At 46.4% G+C, this 15,277-nt stretch overlaps 1 non-coding gene across 1 annotated transcript; it reads right to left on the bottom strand.

Annotated features, from left to right (window-relative positions):
• Positions 1-14,759: 14,759 nt before the first annotated feature.
• Positions 14,760-14,867, bottom strand: TRNAL-CAA (transfer RNA leucine (anticodon CAA)). The gene is made up of 2 exons: positions 14,830-14,867; positions 14,760-14,805 (listed from the first exon to the last, which is right to left on the bottom strand). It is a non-coding gene; the product is annotated as a tRNA-Leu (tRNA).
• Between the last annotated feature and the right edge of the window lie 410 nt (positions 14,868-15,277).

The raw sequence follows: 15,277 nt of genomic DNA, 5'->3' as shown, positions 1-15,277 counted from the left end.
TCAGATCTGGAGAGCACAGGCTGCTTCCTGGCTGGCTGAGCTCTCTTGCCATAAATCCAACAAGTGTCTGTCGCACTAAAGCAGCACAAATTGATACCACCTAGGCACATCTACACGAGATGTTTACTTTGCAGTGAACTAATTAGCTGCGCGGTAAATGTTTTGGCATCTACACCTGCCCATCTATTAGGCATTAGTAAACTAATTTACTCTGCAGCATGATAGTAATTGTAAACACAAGTACTATCCTGCTGTGGAGTAAAACATTCTGCTGCAGCACACTTCTGCCTGCCAGCTAGCCTCACACTGAAGTACCTTCATGCCCCAATCAGCCGCTCCACAGCACACTGAACCAGGATGATCAGCGTGGCCTGGCAGGCTGACCCCCTGGGCCTCCTGCCAGCCAGGGCTGCTCCAATGCAGGTCAACATGCTGCACTCCTGGGCACAAGTTCAAACACTCTGGAGTGTAATGCTTCTGACTTTATTGCTCCTGGGCACATGTTCAAATGGTGCACCCCAGGAGCAATGAACTCCAGAATTTATTACTCCACATTAATTGCATATGTAGACATGTCCCCTATGTTGTAGCCACAAATGTGGGGCTTCTGCGGTGCGACAAGGGATAGGGACATTGCTTAACTTTTGTGCTGCCATAAAAAATGTTATGGCGGCACAAAGGTGATGTCTATTTCTACCCTCTGATACTGAGGGGGCTGCCAAAGATTGCTGGGAATTGCTGCTCCAGTCACTGCCTCCAAGGGTTACCACCATTCCTCCACCACCTCCAGGGGTTATTGCTTCTCCTCCAAACCACCAGGGATTGCCACTGGTCTTTAGGTTGCCTATGGAACCCCAGTTCTTTTAGAAGGCAGGAGGCTGTGCCTGAGTTCCCAGCCTTCTCCAGGTCTTTCACGTCTCACTCAGAGATACACATTAAGCACCTTCATCATGTCAGAATCCAGAATGCGCAGAGGGGAGGTATCTATCACTGATCAAAAGCAGCACTGATTTCTGTACAAAGCATAACTCTCCAAGCCCACTCTAGGTCACAAACATGGCCACAGGGGGGTGACCACTTTTTGCACACAATGCCACAGTGGGTAAAGCACTCAGCCAGAAAGTGGGATACCTGAGTGATTGTCCCTTCTCAGCCTGAGGGGACTCAGAAACATCTCCCACCTTCATAACCAATAAGCGATAAAATAGTCTGGTTGTGGCCATCTGTTGAAACTACACCAAAGGTCAGGAAAGAATGCAAGATTCCCAGGGACCAGAAAGACAGAAAGCAGGGAAAGGTATGCCTCTATTGCCTTGACAATCTGGTGTTGAAGGCAATCTCCTGGGGCGGAGGGAAAGACTTGAGTTCCAGTTGCTGCTGTTGGGATAATTTGTCATTTCTAACAGTTTAATACACAAGGCATAAACATTGCTTGAAGTAGGACTTTAATCCAGGACTTCCCCTTTCAAGGCAGAGCTCTCCTTGCTGAATTATAAAATCATGTGTCTTCTTGCTTATTCTTCTGATCCTATGATGCAAGAGTCACTGACCTTTTTACCCAGTGGCCCAACCTTATCAGGAGGATGGAGAGTGTTTCCTTCCCTAATCCCCACCACCACCCCAATGGAGAGTGTTTCCTTCCCTAATCCCCACCACCACCCCATAGCAAATTATTCTGTACCCTGGTATTCAGGATAATCTGCTTGTAAATGGAAATTTGGGTTCAAATCCCCTTACCCAGGTCTCCCACAGCCTGGGTGAGTGTTCTAACTACTAGGTCACTGGACAGAAGGTAGGGAGTATCACCACTGTGGTGCGATTAAAAAGTTAAAGTGATCTTAGATGACCCCTGTGGTCATTTAACAGATTGGAGACTTAAGCAGAAGTTTGTCAAGCTCAGTCTAGAGCTAAGCAGCCCTGAACTCCATCACTTTGAACTCAATCACTTCTGAGCATGCTCCAAAGAGCTTTAGAGCACTTATCAGGATGAAATAGAAACATCTAATAATTCCAGGGATCTAAGGTTATGGACATATGTGAAGGGCTTCAAAAATACCACTCTAAGTTGAAGTGCTTCAAATTTGGAGTGCTTCAGTACTGTATGTACAGGGACCTCTCAACTGAAGTGCTTCATAATGTACTGGAGGTGATGTTATTTTTGGTGTTCTACAGCCAGTGGCCTAATTAACGGCATCCCAGCATGCCTCTTGGCCTATCACCATGATCCCCCAAGGCTTCTTAGGACAGCCAAGGGGTAGAAGCACAGCCTTTATGGAAACTGACCTCCAGGGTCATGGCCTCAGACCACTGTAGAGTTGCTCAGCTTCACATTGGGAAGACACACCAGTGTCATGTACATCGCTTTCACAGTGGAAGCATAATGGACCCATACCCAGGCATGTACAGCAGAGCCATATGAAATACTGGCTCTGCTTCCCTGCTTACAGGAGAGAGACAACCTGTTCCTGCTTTCCATCTGCTTCTATCTTGTCATGCTGTGACATCACAAATGGAAGAAAAAGGATGCTAAAACTCAAAAGGCATCTCCTTGTAGTGTACTATATGCTCACTATGTCCAGGAGCTACATTCCTGAGTATGATGAAAGGCGTCTTAAGTGGGGCTTCTTTGAGTGGTGTACTATCCATCTGGCATGGGGCCCCTCCCCTAAACTCATCTGCCACGACTTGGTGTTATTGGATAAAGGGAGGGTTCAGTGGAGATCTTCTTCCTGGGGGTTCCCCAGGGATGGTAGTACTCACAGTGCGGGCATGATTTTCCATGGAGCTCCGCCTTCCCTACACCCCATCCACTCACCAACTGGATGGGTGCCACCTGTGTTGTTTGATCATGCTCAGTCGACCCCTGTTTGCCCAGGGGTAACCTGCAACAGCGTGGGTCCTGTTGGGACCAGTCAGGCTGCCTCAAGAGGTAGCATTTCTGCTGCAGAGACTGGCAAGCTGGGCTCGAGTAGGCTGGCACCTTCTTCAGCGCCTATGGGCAGGATGCTTCTGTTTTGCTCTTTTTCTGTCAAAAAAAAAAGACTGCTGGAGAGGAGAGGGGTGTGGGATTGCCTCCTTCCTCCCAGCCTCCTACAGGGGACTCAATTGTCTCTCCTGCCCAGCAAGTAATACAGGCATTTTTGCTTTGTTTCCTGGGTAGCCATTGCAGTGGGGCGTGTTCTGTCACCACCAGGAATTCTTGTCCTATCAAGTAATACTTAAAATACTCTATTGCCCAGCAAATTGCCAGGCACTCCCCCTCGACCATGGCATACCTGGTTTTGGTGCGGTTGAGCTTATGACTGGCAAAGGCAACCAGGCACTCATCTTCCCCACATCTTTGTAGTAATACCACCTCTAGGGCATTGTCTGATGCATCTGTCTGTAATATAAAAGGGGCATCAAAATCAGGGGTTTGTACCACGACATCGCGAAGTATCACCTCCTTCAGTTCCTTGAAGCTCTCTCTCATTTCTGGCATCCATTTTAGCACCGCTGCTGGTCCCCCTTTAAGTGCATTTGTGAGGGGTGCAGAGAGGCCTGCAAAATGTGGTATGAATCGCTGGTAATAATTGATGAGTCCCAAGAAGGAGCATAGCTCATGGTTCCTGGAATCATCAGATGGCCTCGACCTTGTCTGCCAGGGGGCGTATTGCTCCCCGACCTACCCAAAACCCTAGGTACGCCATCTCTTGTCCTGCTAGCTTGCGCTTACTGAGATTGGCGGTTGAACCCACTGCTCAAAGTTCTCTCAGGATTGCCCTCAGGGCCTTAAGGTGCTGGTGCCAACTGGGAGTGAAGATGATGATGTTGTTTATATATGCTGCTGCATACAAAGTGTGCGGTGCAAGCAGGGTATCCATCAGCCTCTGAAAGGTGGCTGCTGCACCATTCGGCCCAAAGGGCATCCGTATAAACTCAAATAAGCCCCGAGGGATCCTAAAAGCAGTCTTGACGCTATCTGCGGGATGCATCAGGATTTGCCAGTACCCTTTGGCAAGGTTGAGGGTAGATATGTACCAGGCTTTGCAAATCCTCTCAATGAGGTCGGTAATATGCGGCATGGGGAAGGTGTCAAAAGTTGTTAAAGCGCTTAACTTCCTGAAGTCTATGCACAAGCACAGTGAACCATTGGGTTTGGCCACTGGTACAATGGGGCTATGCCAAGAGCTCTGGGATGGCCGTATAATTCCCTGTCTTTGCGTTTTCTCTATCTCCTGCTGTATTTCCTGTTGCCATTGTTGGGGTATAGGCCTCCACCTTTCCCTGACCAGCACACCGGGAGGGGTTCTAATTTTGTATTCAATTCCCCACACTCACCCCGGGGTTTCCTAGAACGCTGCCCAGAAGGCCTCTATTAGTTCCAACATCTCCTGTCATTGTTTGCTATCCAGATCTTCTCCCATTTGCACTGAATCCTTCATCATGGATTCACTTAACTATGGATAGAGAGGTCCCAGTTCTTCCCCCACCTCTTCTTCTTGCACCATCCAGCCCTGTGGGGTCTTCCATTCCTTAAGGAGTTCACATGATAAATTTGACACTCCCAGTGGTGTCCTGGTTGAGCACTTCGTAATCCACCAGCCCTACTTGACGGACTACTCTAAACGGGCCTTGCCACATTGTGAAGTGCTTGCTCGAGGATGGCAGAAGCAAAACCAAAATCATATCCCCTGGATAGAATGTCTGGGTTCTTTGCTTCCTATTATATTGGGCCTCTTGTTCTTGGGCGGCTCTCAAATTTTGGCCAGCGATCTGCTGTGCCTTGTTGATCTGGACCTGCAGTTCTTGCCAGTATCTTTCCACAGATGTTCCTAACCCCACCGGTCATTCCCAATATTCTTCCCTGATGACCTGTAACAGCACCCAGATGGTAACAAGGAGGAGGTCCCATCCTCCCTCACATGTGACGAATGCAAAGCTACAGTCCATGGGCTCCCCTCCCTCTGTCTCTTTTCCCCTCTCGCGGGGCAGAGTGGACACAGCTGGCCCATGGCCCAACTCACTCAGGCCCAACTCACATTCCCTGGCAATATGCCCAGTTCATCCATACTGATAGCACACAACACCACTTGATGCCCCTTTCCATATACCGGGCCACCTTTCCCTTTCACTGGCCAGGCTCTCCTTTGGGGCCTGGGGACCTTCCCATACCCCCTCTCATTTTCTGAGCTTGCAAAGGCCTCACCCAGGTGGAGGGCCTCCTCACTGGTCCAGGGTTGGTGTCTCTGTACCCACCCCTGGGTGTCTTCTTCCAGGTCCCACAGAAATTGTTCTAATAAGACCTGGTCAATGACCCCCTCTCAGTCAAACCGGCCAGCCGGTAGCCATTTGTTAAGCGTACCCCAAAGGTACTGTAGCAAGCCACAGGCCACTTAGCTTCTTTTGGCTTTCATGCTTGGACTGCATGTCTGTAACTTTCTGGGAAAATCTCTAGTCTGTAAAGGATCACTGCCTTCACAGTATCATAATCTCATGCATCCTCCCTTGACAGGGCCTGATAGGCAGCTCGGGCTTGATCAATCAGCAAGGCGCCTAACTGGTGGCCCCACTGACTGCAATCCAGCCCCATCTGGATAGCGGTCCTCTCAAATGCTTCTATATACACCTCGGGATCATCTTCCCATGTCACATACAGCTTCTTGAATAGGGTGGCATTACACTGCATCCATTCTTGCTGGTATGCCCCCTGCAGCTGTTGCACTTCCAGCACTTGCCCTATAGCCTGAATGGCCTGTGTTAGCTGGAACGACCACCGCAATTGGCTCAGCTTTTCCTCCACCTGGGGAACAGCTGATTAAACAGCCGGCATAACGTTGGCTCATGCGGCCACGGCTTCTGCTCTGGCTGAGCCCCTGGAGGTGAGTTTCCCCCATGGGGGGGCTGCTCATGTGGCTTGGGGCCTGTGGGGACTGCCCGCTCCCCTTCAGAAGCCTGTGGGGGTGTCTCGCTGCCACACTGAGGAAGAAGGAATAAGGGTCTCCACGGAGGACAACTGTCTTTGGATCCACTTGCAAACTGCATGCTGCAACCTCTGGACCAGAGACACAAGCAGTGACAAATGGAAATGGATAGGCCTGGCCTGCTGGGACAATGCAGTGGCAGCAGAGCTTCAGGATGATTAGGGCTACATTGGTGGTGATCTCTGCTAAGAAGATGACCCTATCACTCCACAGGCAAATTAGCAGCGTGAGGTGGCAAGTGACCATGGAGAACTGGTTGACAGTTGCTACCTGAAAGCTGGCAACCACCACAGCCTCTGGTCCATCATTAGCTACATAGCATGGGAAGGATGACATCCAAATCAGCAATCCAAGAGACATCCAGAATGTGCTGGCACCATGTTTCCTCTACTTCTCCATCCAGTAGGACAGCAGTGGGCAAAATACAGCCTGCGGGCCAGATGTGGCCTGCCAGCCCATTCTATCTGACCCACGGGGCCCCTAAAAATTTTTGAAAATTAATATTTATCTGCCCCTGGCTGCCTGTCATGTGGACCTCAATGGCTTGCCAAAACTCAGTAAGCGGCCCTCCGTCCAAAATGATTGCCCACTCCTGCTGTAGTAGGTTAGAAGTGGATTTTCTTAGATGGGCTTTCCACACTCCCATAAGGCCATCAATGGCACCCACATTCCCATGATACACCTACTGCACCATGGCTCAGGGTACATTAGTGGCAAGAGCTACTTCTCCATCATGCAGGAGTGGAGGATGATTCACCCCTGTGACCACTGGGTGGTGAAGCAAAGTCCACAATTCCAGAGTTTACAAGAACTCTGTTCTGGTGCCACCCAGGACAGGGAGAACATATTTTGCTCACAGTGTGAGCAGCACTGTGCTGAAGGAATTAACCATTTGTTCCCCACTTCTTGGTGACCCAACTTACTGACTACTCCCATGACTGGGGTCTGGAGATTACTGTCACAGCTGGGACTAAATGGGAAGAGTGATCTCCCAGCAGCTAATCAGGAAGCCAAACATGTCACTAGCCGGGACATAGGTCATCAGACAGATACTCAGATCAGGTGTGGCTGTCTAGGAAATTAACCCAGGTTGGGTGTTTTCCGAGAGTGGAAAATTCTCAGAACTTCCCAGAGGGTTTTTCATTGTTTCCCCTCCCCTAAAAGGCACCCCCTTCTTTACCACCTATTTGGTGTGAATGGGCTGGATGGGAGAAGTGCTAACTCCACAATCCACCTAAAGACAGTATCCCCGCAACACACTTCCTCTTCCCCTGTGACCACAGTAAGTTTGGCTAACTTTCCACAGCCCTAACATACAAAAGATGAAAAAATAGTAGCACCCCACTCCCAAGGTGCCTAGACCCCTCCCAAGGTCCCTGCCATGTCCCTGCCCTCTATTCGCCCTCTAACAGGCCCTGCAGCACTTGAGGCCTGGCCTCTGTGGGTACCAGAAATCAGCTAGTAGACACGTGTGGGTCCAGCAAACCCACAGACCTGGCTCCAAGCTAGCTTTGGCATTAGCATATTTTTTTGGCATTTTGGGAGTGTAACCCTGCTTACATATGGATGTTTGATGATGTGTTGTGATAACACAACTCAGCTCTCCTGTACATGTTCTAACATTTGGTCTGTGTGTTCAAAAGCTTAGGGACCTGTTTGGGCCTATTCCCTGACCTGTATCCTAAGAGACTAAATGTAAGGCCAGGAGAGATTCCCAAATGGAGCTACCTGTTACGGGTAATTTTGCGGAGGCTGGTAAAATTCCCTGGTTTGGAACACAGCTGGAACTATTCTGTTTGCAAAATGAAGAGCTGCAATCTCTGAGCAGCAAGCAAGCAGGGTGGGGTTTGAAGGTGTTAAACGGCCTGATCTACTGATGAAAAAGTCAGGATCAGAAGAGTTAAGGTTCCTTTGATAACCCAACAAGGAGCTGCCGTGACTCGGATTGGTGCTGTGGTACACGAGACACCAAGAAGCAGGCAGCGCAACCCCAAAAAGAGTGACAGCAGGCGGCACACCTCCTCATTGACCTTTGATGGTGCAGTGGCAGTGACCCAGGAGTGGTAGCCAGTGACATGATCTGCACCAGAGAGAGCCTAAGGAAGATACCTCTCCCTCCTGGACTGGGCAAGGTAGCAACTCCTAGGGAAAGGGCAGTTTCAGACAAAGACTGGATTAAGAGACTAAGCATGGGTGACTGGTACCTCCCAAGGGGGCACCAGATTGCCGACTATGGGGGAAGGGGGAGCCCAGCAGCCAATTGATGACCACGCGGATTCCCCCAGAGGCCAAGCGCCAACCAGCGGGAGGGGTCCCCCAGCAACCCATTGCCAAGCCAGCGGTGAAACTGGAAGTGCACTTTTGCCAGCACTTCCAGTTTTGCGGCTGGTGCTTGCAGAGGGTGCACGGCCAATCTCGCCCACGTGCACCCCTTATGTATCACCAGTGAGACTAAGGATGATTTGGGGTGTTTGACAGTTGGGGTGTTTGATATTTTGGAGTGTTTAATAAGATGTTGTTGTCCTCATTTTCCTTTAATAAACTTTTATTCTCTGTTCAATAATGGATTGCTTGTGAGTGGGGAAGTTGTTCTTTTACCAGTAGAGGTCATTTTTCCCAGGTTTGTAGGTGCGGGTTCCAACCCAAACCCCCAAATTTAAACCCAGCCCTTGTACTGCCATCCAGGGCCTGGCAGAAGTGTTACAGGAGGATGGTAACAGGCATTTGTGATGATGGAGGATAGATGGGTGAGAAGCTGCCAGGATGGCTGGGTTTCTCTCTCCAAGGTTATCGCCCTCAGTGCTGTCCTGTCCCTGCTGGTATATCTCCAGCAGGACAGTCCCATACAGGAGCAGGGGATTCACCATTTTGCTCCTGACCTTCCTGTAACTGCACAGTAGGCCAGGGCTCCTGCACAAGTTCTCCAGATCTGTCCATCACTGACATTGGGTGGCTCTGGATTAACTCCACTTTCAGCAACAAAGCAGGGCTCAGTGGAGTCATCCCCAGCAAGGATCCATGAAAGTTTATCTTATAAAAGTAGGCATGTCATTCCATGAGCACCCAAAACACGGTTGGTGTCCCATGCTGTTTTGTACTGAACCTCCAGCAACTTAGTATGGCACTGATGCCAGTCCCGGTTACGGCCACAAGCTACAATCCTCACCATGGCCCTCTTGAATATAGCCTGGTTCGCATGGCTTTCTGTGAGGTACGGTTGAGTGACTGTCTCAACCCACAGAATAAAAAGGTCTCTGACATCCACCCATCTGCAGCTGGTGGAGCACTTTGTGGATGCAGTCAATTTTCAGGCTGAGGTGGTGCTGAGTGGTTGATGAGTGTAGAAAGACAGAAGACTGGATTGATTGAGTCAAATCTGTAAGAAAATGCAAAAGTCTATGTCATGGGATTCCTGTTTTAGAATTTTATACACTAATGAATTTAGAAATATATAAACTAATGTTAGCTTCTTAGTGACAAGGCTGAGAAAATGGAGAAATTAGGCAGGGGGAGAGAGAAAGATGGAAATACCTGGTTATACATGCCCCTCTATTCAGGATTGGCCCAATCACCATACCTGGGGTCAGAAAGGAATAATTTTACTCCAGGGTCATACTGGTATGGACTGTGGGAGGGTTTCCGCTCCTCTGTAGCAGGGGGCATGGCCCCCTTCCTGAGATCTCTTGAGCATATGGTAAGACAGAAGCAGGACACTGGCTGCCATGGTCCCCCTGCTTTACCTGTGCCAGGTTAGGCCATTATGTCTTGTGTTGTGCCAGGATTCATGGTAGTTTTAGTAAGAGGTTAGATTATGGATTTGTATGGGATGGTTTGGATAGGGATGATTCTGCCTCAGGCAGGGGGTTAAACTAGATGATTTCTGGAGGTCCCTTCCAGTACTACTGCTCTATGACTCTATGAAATGTCCTTCTTGAATCCAGACAGATGCCTGTATATCTCCTAAAATTAGCAGGTAAGCTGCTGGATGGAGAGGCTGAGGAAATCAAAGCAGCCTTCTCTCCATTTTCATAGAGCTCTAGCACTGTTTAGGATTGCAGAGCCTCCAGAAGACCTTGGGAAGACTGTTAGCTCAGAAAGGTCCTTTAGTCCTGGTGCTATTAGGCAAGGATTAGAGTAGAAATATTTGCCAGTGTAGCTTTATCTGCTGGGCTGTGGCTCATTTAGCAACTGATCTGCGTCAGCATATGCCCTAGCATAGATACCTCTTACCAGCATAACTGTGCTCAGGCTGACACAGTTCATGAAAGGTCAGGGAACTGGCTTAACACCAGAACAAGGCCAGTTTTATTAACATAACTGATAAACTGGGAATTGTTTGGTGATACAGATATATATGTATAAGTCAAGCAGCCAAGGCTTCCACTGAGCGTACCCTTGGCCTTACATTACTGAGTCACCTTCCCTAAAGTGGTATGAATCAGAATGGTCTTATGGGGCCAAGAGCTAGCCTCAATGGAAATGTTTTAGCAGTTTTACCAGATGGAGATAATTTCCTGCAAGGCAAAATAGTCTAGTGCACAGTAAAGTATGCATGTGGACATGCCCTACGGGTGTAACTTTCCTGGGTAGACAAACCTTATTAGGTTTGTTCTCCAAAATATTTGCCATCTCTTCTACTCATTCCGTGATCAACAAATCTAGTAATTAAGTGAAGGGAATCATCTGCTTGCTTCACTTAAGAAGTGAAACCTTCATTTGGCATTTCCCAGGTTTCTAAATGTTCAAGATACACTGCAGTCTGAGGGAGGGTTAACCCTAAATTTCTTGCAAGGGCATGTGTTCTTAATGTGTTCGTGCAAGGACCCATGTTCTCGGAATTTCACTTGACTGGGATATTTTTATATGTTGCAATAGTGTTTATTTTTTTAGCCACAAGAAAACTTCCTACTGCAAATCCTTTCATTTTCTCTACTTCTACAAGAAATCACAGGCTCCAGTGAAGAGGTTATACTCCAGATTCTATTCTACCTGTTAGATACATAAGAAACCCAAGGGAGAAATGTATTTCTCTTTATACATCTAAGCTGAAGTTTTTGGTCAGCGCTTTACAGCAGAGATGTGCAGTGGTGCACATGGAAACTGAGCACTCACAGCAAAGCTATATACATTCCTGAGTGTAAATCCCAAATAGGTATCAGAGGGGAGACAGGATAGCTTTTTGCGTTACAGCTACCCAATAGCTGAGTAATACTCACCAAGAGACTTACATAATGGCTCCCCTCACCCAGAGGGTGTTTTTTGACCCTGTGTCTCCCTGATTTGCAGCATAGCATGCTAACCTCCAAGCCACAAGGCACAGAATACACAGATGTCCCTCTCTGGTGCTCCTTTTGAGGTTGAACTACTGATCCTTATATTTAATTAGTCATTGGCTGAAAAGTGCAAAAGATTCTGCCCAAACTAGAGCTACAGTTGAGACTAGAGCCCAAAGCCCCCTCTTTTTTAACATGATAAGTAACTCATTGAGCTAGATGAGATACCTTTAAGTACAGCTGCTCTTTCCTGGCCCTACACTTGACCCCACTCCTATTCCTCAGCTATTTGAACAAAAACATGGGAGGACCCTTCTCCTCCTCCTCCTGAGTCTAACACCCACTAGCCATGGACTTCTAGCCAGCTAAATCTTCGTGAATTAGAAATAGGTACATGTCCAGAATGGAGGCACATACATAACCATGTACATGTTAGGTCAATTCATAGCCAGCTGCATAAGTTCAGTGTATGCATGAATATTTTTACATGTCCATAATACAGGGGGACTAGCTGTGTTAATGTAAGTGTCAAAAATGCCACTTATGCAGCTGAAGAACTGCCATTTAGATGTAAAAAGGGAAATAAAATTTTGCCCTAAGTGGGATCCTATTCCATCCTGCTTAAGTTCCTGAAAAACAGTTAATGCAAAAGGTAGATAAGTCTGTTCACTTTTTGTTTACCTTCTTTGCAACTTGGTGTCAAGGCTAAAACTGCATTGGTTTACAAAACTGGATTAATTAATGGATTTGGGGAACTTGAATAGGGTGGAATAGAATCTCACTGACGTTTCTAAATACCCATAGACACCTAATAGGTGGACTTGAATCTGACCCTACATAAACTCATAACAAAAACAAATAATAATTTTCCTTATAATAATGTGGGCCTGATTCCTCAGGGTACCATGCTGCCCCTAAGAATGTCCATTTTTCATTACACCAGTGGAACATAAGCATTTGGCGTACGCCTCTTTTGTAGACACTTTCAGTTCCTCTGTAGGTTCCTCTAGCCTTCTGTTAGTAAAGACTTGTGTCTCTTAACCAGCCACAACCCCATTGAGGGATTTTCCTTTTTGTACAATTTTTTTTTTCAGATCTAAACAAAGATGTCAAGAATTTCCAACCCTGACATCATCGTGGTGAAAGTAAAATCATGTGCATCATCATGTGAGATAATCCAGAGCAACTGAAAAAATGTGTCCTGCTTTATACAGTCTTATAAACAGTGGCCATGTCTACATGAGCAGCAGACTTTGCAGTTGTTACTGTGCAGTCACTTAGTACTTGCATAAGCAGTCCACCCACATAGCTAAGACTCACCCAGTCTCTCATTATGGCTCACCTCATGTACTGCAGCTTTCTCTCTATCCTTGATAACTAGACTCCTGAACCACTCATATCCCTCCAGAAGGGTATTGCAAAAATCATTTCCCTTGAGTCTCACTTTGACCAGGTCTCTCTTCATTTTGCACCCTCCTCTACTGGCTCCCTTTTCTCTAGCACAGCAAATATAAACTACTTCTCTGCACTTTTAAAACTGATTAAATCTAGGAGAGCACATACATACAAGACATTTGTTTATCTCTTGTTAATCATAGGAATGATAGGGCACATCTACACAAGACACTGACTGTACAGTAGCCCAAGACTACTGCGCAGTCAGGGGTCACAAAAAAGCCATTTGTCAGCACTATTGCACAGTACCATGGATTAATGTGCCGTCATTTAGCACTGCTAATACAAGTACTAAATACCTGCACAGTAACAAGTGTGCAGTCAGTGTCTTATGCAGATGTGGCCATAGGAAAGTAAGGCTGGATGGGACTTCATAAGATCATCTAGTCCAGGCCTGTGCTCAACGCAGGCTCATCCCTGACTAAATAAACCTCCCCATTCAAATGTCTGTTAATACCAAGTTCTTGTAAAGACTTTCATGATATCACCAACTTTTACAATTACATCATAAGTCTCGTGTTATTTTATGCTTTCTTTCAATTCTAGATTCTAAAGCCTTGAGATTATATTAAAAATTCAATTTCTCTTTAAAAATGTCTAGCTTTTCTCAGGAAGAGAAATCCTTGGAAACTTGGCCCCGGAGAGCCTCCAAACACCAGGCACTTAAAAAGAGCCGATATTTATTCTTCTGAAACTTCTTGTGATCTCCATTATTCTGGGGCGGCATCACTGATGATTCTTGAATGGCTGATGTGGGTGGTCCTGGGTGGAGGACAGAGCACTGGATTGGTACTTAAGAAAACTTTGGTCTTTTCCTGGTTCCCTTCCTGACCTGCTAAGAGACAATGGGCAAGTCACTGCCCAAACTCTTGCATAAGAAATGGGATGCTGAATTTGAATGTAAAGCACTTTGAGATGTATTGATGAAAAGAGATGTGTAAGAGCCGCTGTATCATATACACCTGGTTAGTCTTATTTTTGCATGAAGAGTTACACCTGTTCACAGGTGCTTGCAGAATCAGACCCTAAAAAACTGAAACTGCTACCCCATTGGGTAACGTATAATTACAACTTTTTTATTACACTATTTTCTTCTCCAGCTGAATGGCCTGTGAAATACATTACTGTTTGCATCTTAAGAGCAAATATTTAATAGATTTAGGCAAAGTACCATATTTTTTTCCTTTAAAACTATGAATATGACATTTTCCCTCCCCTACCTAGAAGTCAAACAGGGGCCCTAAAAACAAGAGCAAAAAAGCCCAACTGCTTCTTTATGCTAGTTTAAGCAGACGTGCTGTAGATGGTGTGACATTTTTCTGATCTGGGAGAGGTTCTCTGTACTTCCTTGTAGAAACAGCAGAGGATGAAAAAATGGCAATGGACTTCCTCACTGCCACAAAATAAATCCTTTTCTGATATCACTGGCTTCATCCTAAATCATTAAGATTTACTGTGCTGACCAAAACCTTTATTCACTTAAAAATGAAAATCCTGAGATATGTTTCCCAGATATATCATGTCCCAAGGGAAACAAAAGTTACATGTTATTTTAACTGTAAAATTAACATTGAATGATTTACTGTTAATATTGACTTTTTAATAATACAGCCTTCTAATAATAACATTTAGTTGCATTATAGCTTATGTTAATAATACGAAGTGTTTATGGTCCTAAAACTATGTAATTATGTTATAAATAATAACAGTTGATTTAATCATACTTCGATGCACCTTCTGTTAATAACACCAAGTGTTTATGTCATAAAAGTATGGAATTACATTAGTAATAATAGCAATCGATTTAATAATACTTAGAGTGTTGTTTTAATAACTGTATCCATATATTTTTCATCAGGAAAAAATGTTGGCAATTCCTCTCCAAAACACCTCTTCCCGCAGAAAAAAAAAGAAAGAAAAGAAGCACACACAAAAAGAAGAAGAAAAGGGAGAAGAGACAAATGTAGGTCTTGTGTGTGTTCCCCTGGGTTTGCCACAGCGTAACTAATGTTTCCTTCCTGAAAGAGAAAATGGTAACGGTCTGTTTAATAAAGGGAAGAAAAAGGCATGTCAGAAGTGGGATTTGAACCCACGCCTCCATATGGAGACCAGAACACCCAGGAGAGGGAAGACAGAGCCTTGAGTCTGGCGCCTTAGACCACTCGGCCATCCTGACATGGGTGTTATATGATTCTCCCTAGACATATCTACTTTAACTTCTGTGCTGGTTGAAGAGTTGTAGATGTGTTCTAGATTAGTTCTAGTCCCCATCCCTGTGTTTGAGCTGAAAAAGAAGGCAGACTGCACAGACAAGCCAGCAGGCTGCTTCCACTGCACTGGGGAGCAACCCAGCACAGTTGGTTCAGACATACACTGCCACCTACCTGAGGCTCTGGGCTGCGCCTCCTGCCCTTGGTGTTCAAGTGCTGTGCCTGCAAGCAAAGCATGCTGGGCTCCAAATCAGGGCATTGAGCAAAAGGCAGCGGCATGCAGTGGTAGAAAGCTGCCTTCCCGGCTTGGTGCTCCTTCAAGCCTGCTGGATGCCTTGGTGATTAATCCTAGAGGGACTCCAAGTGGTCAGCTTTT

Source organism: Crocodylus siamensis, chromosome 15, assembly GCF_052110815.1.
Source record: "Crocodylus siamensis isolate JL-2025a chromosome 15, ASM5211081v1, whole genome shotgun sequence".
Lineage (NCBI taxonomy): Eukaryota > Metazoa > Chordata > Crocodylia > Crocodylidae > Crocodylus > Crocodylus siamensis.
This window is presented reverse-complemented; position numbering and strand designations above follow the sequence as displayed.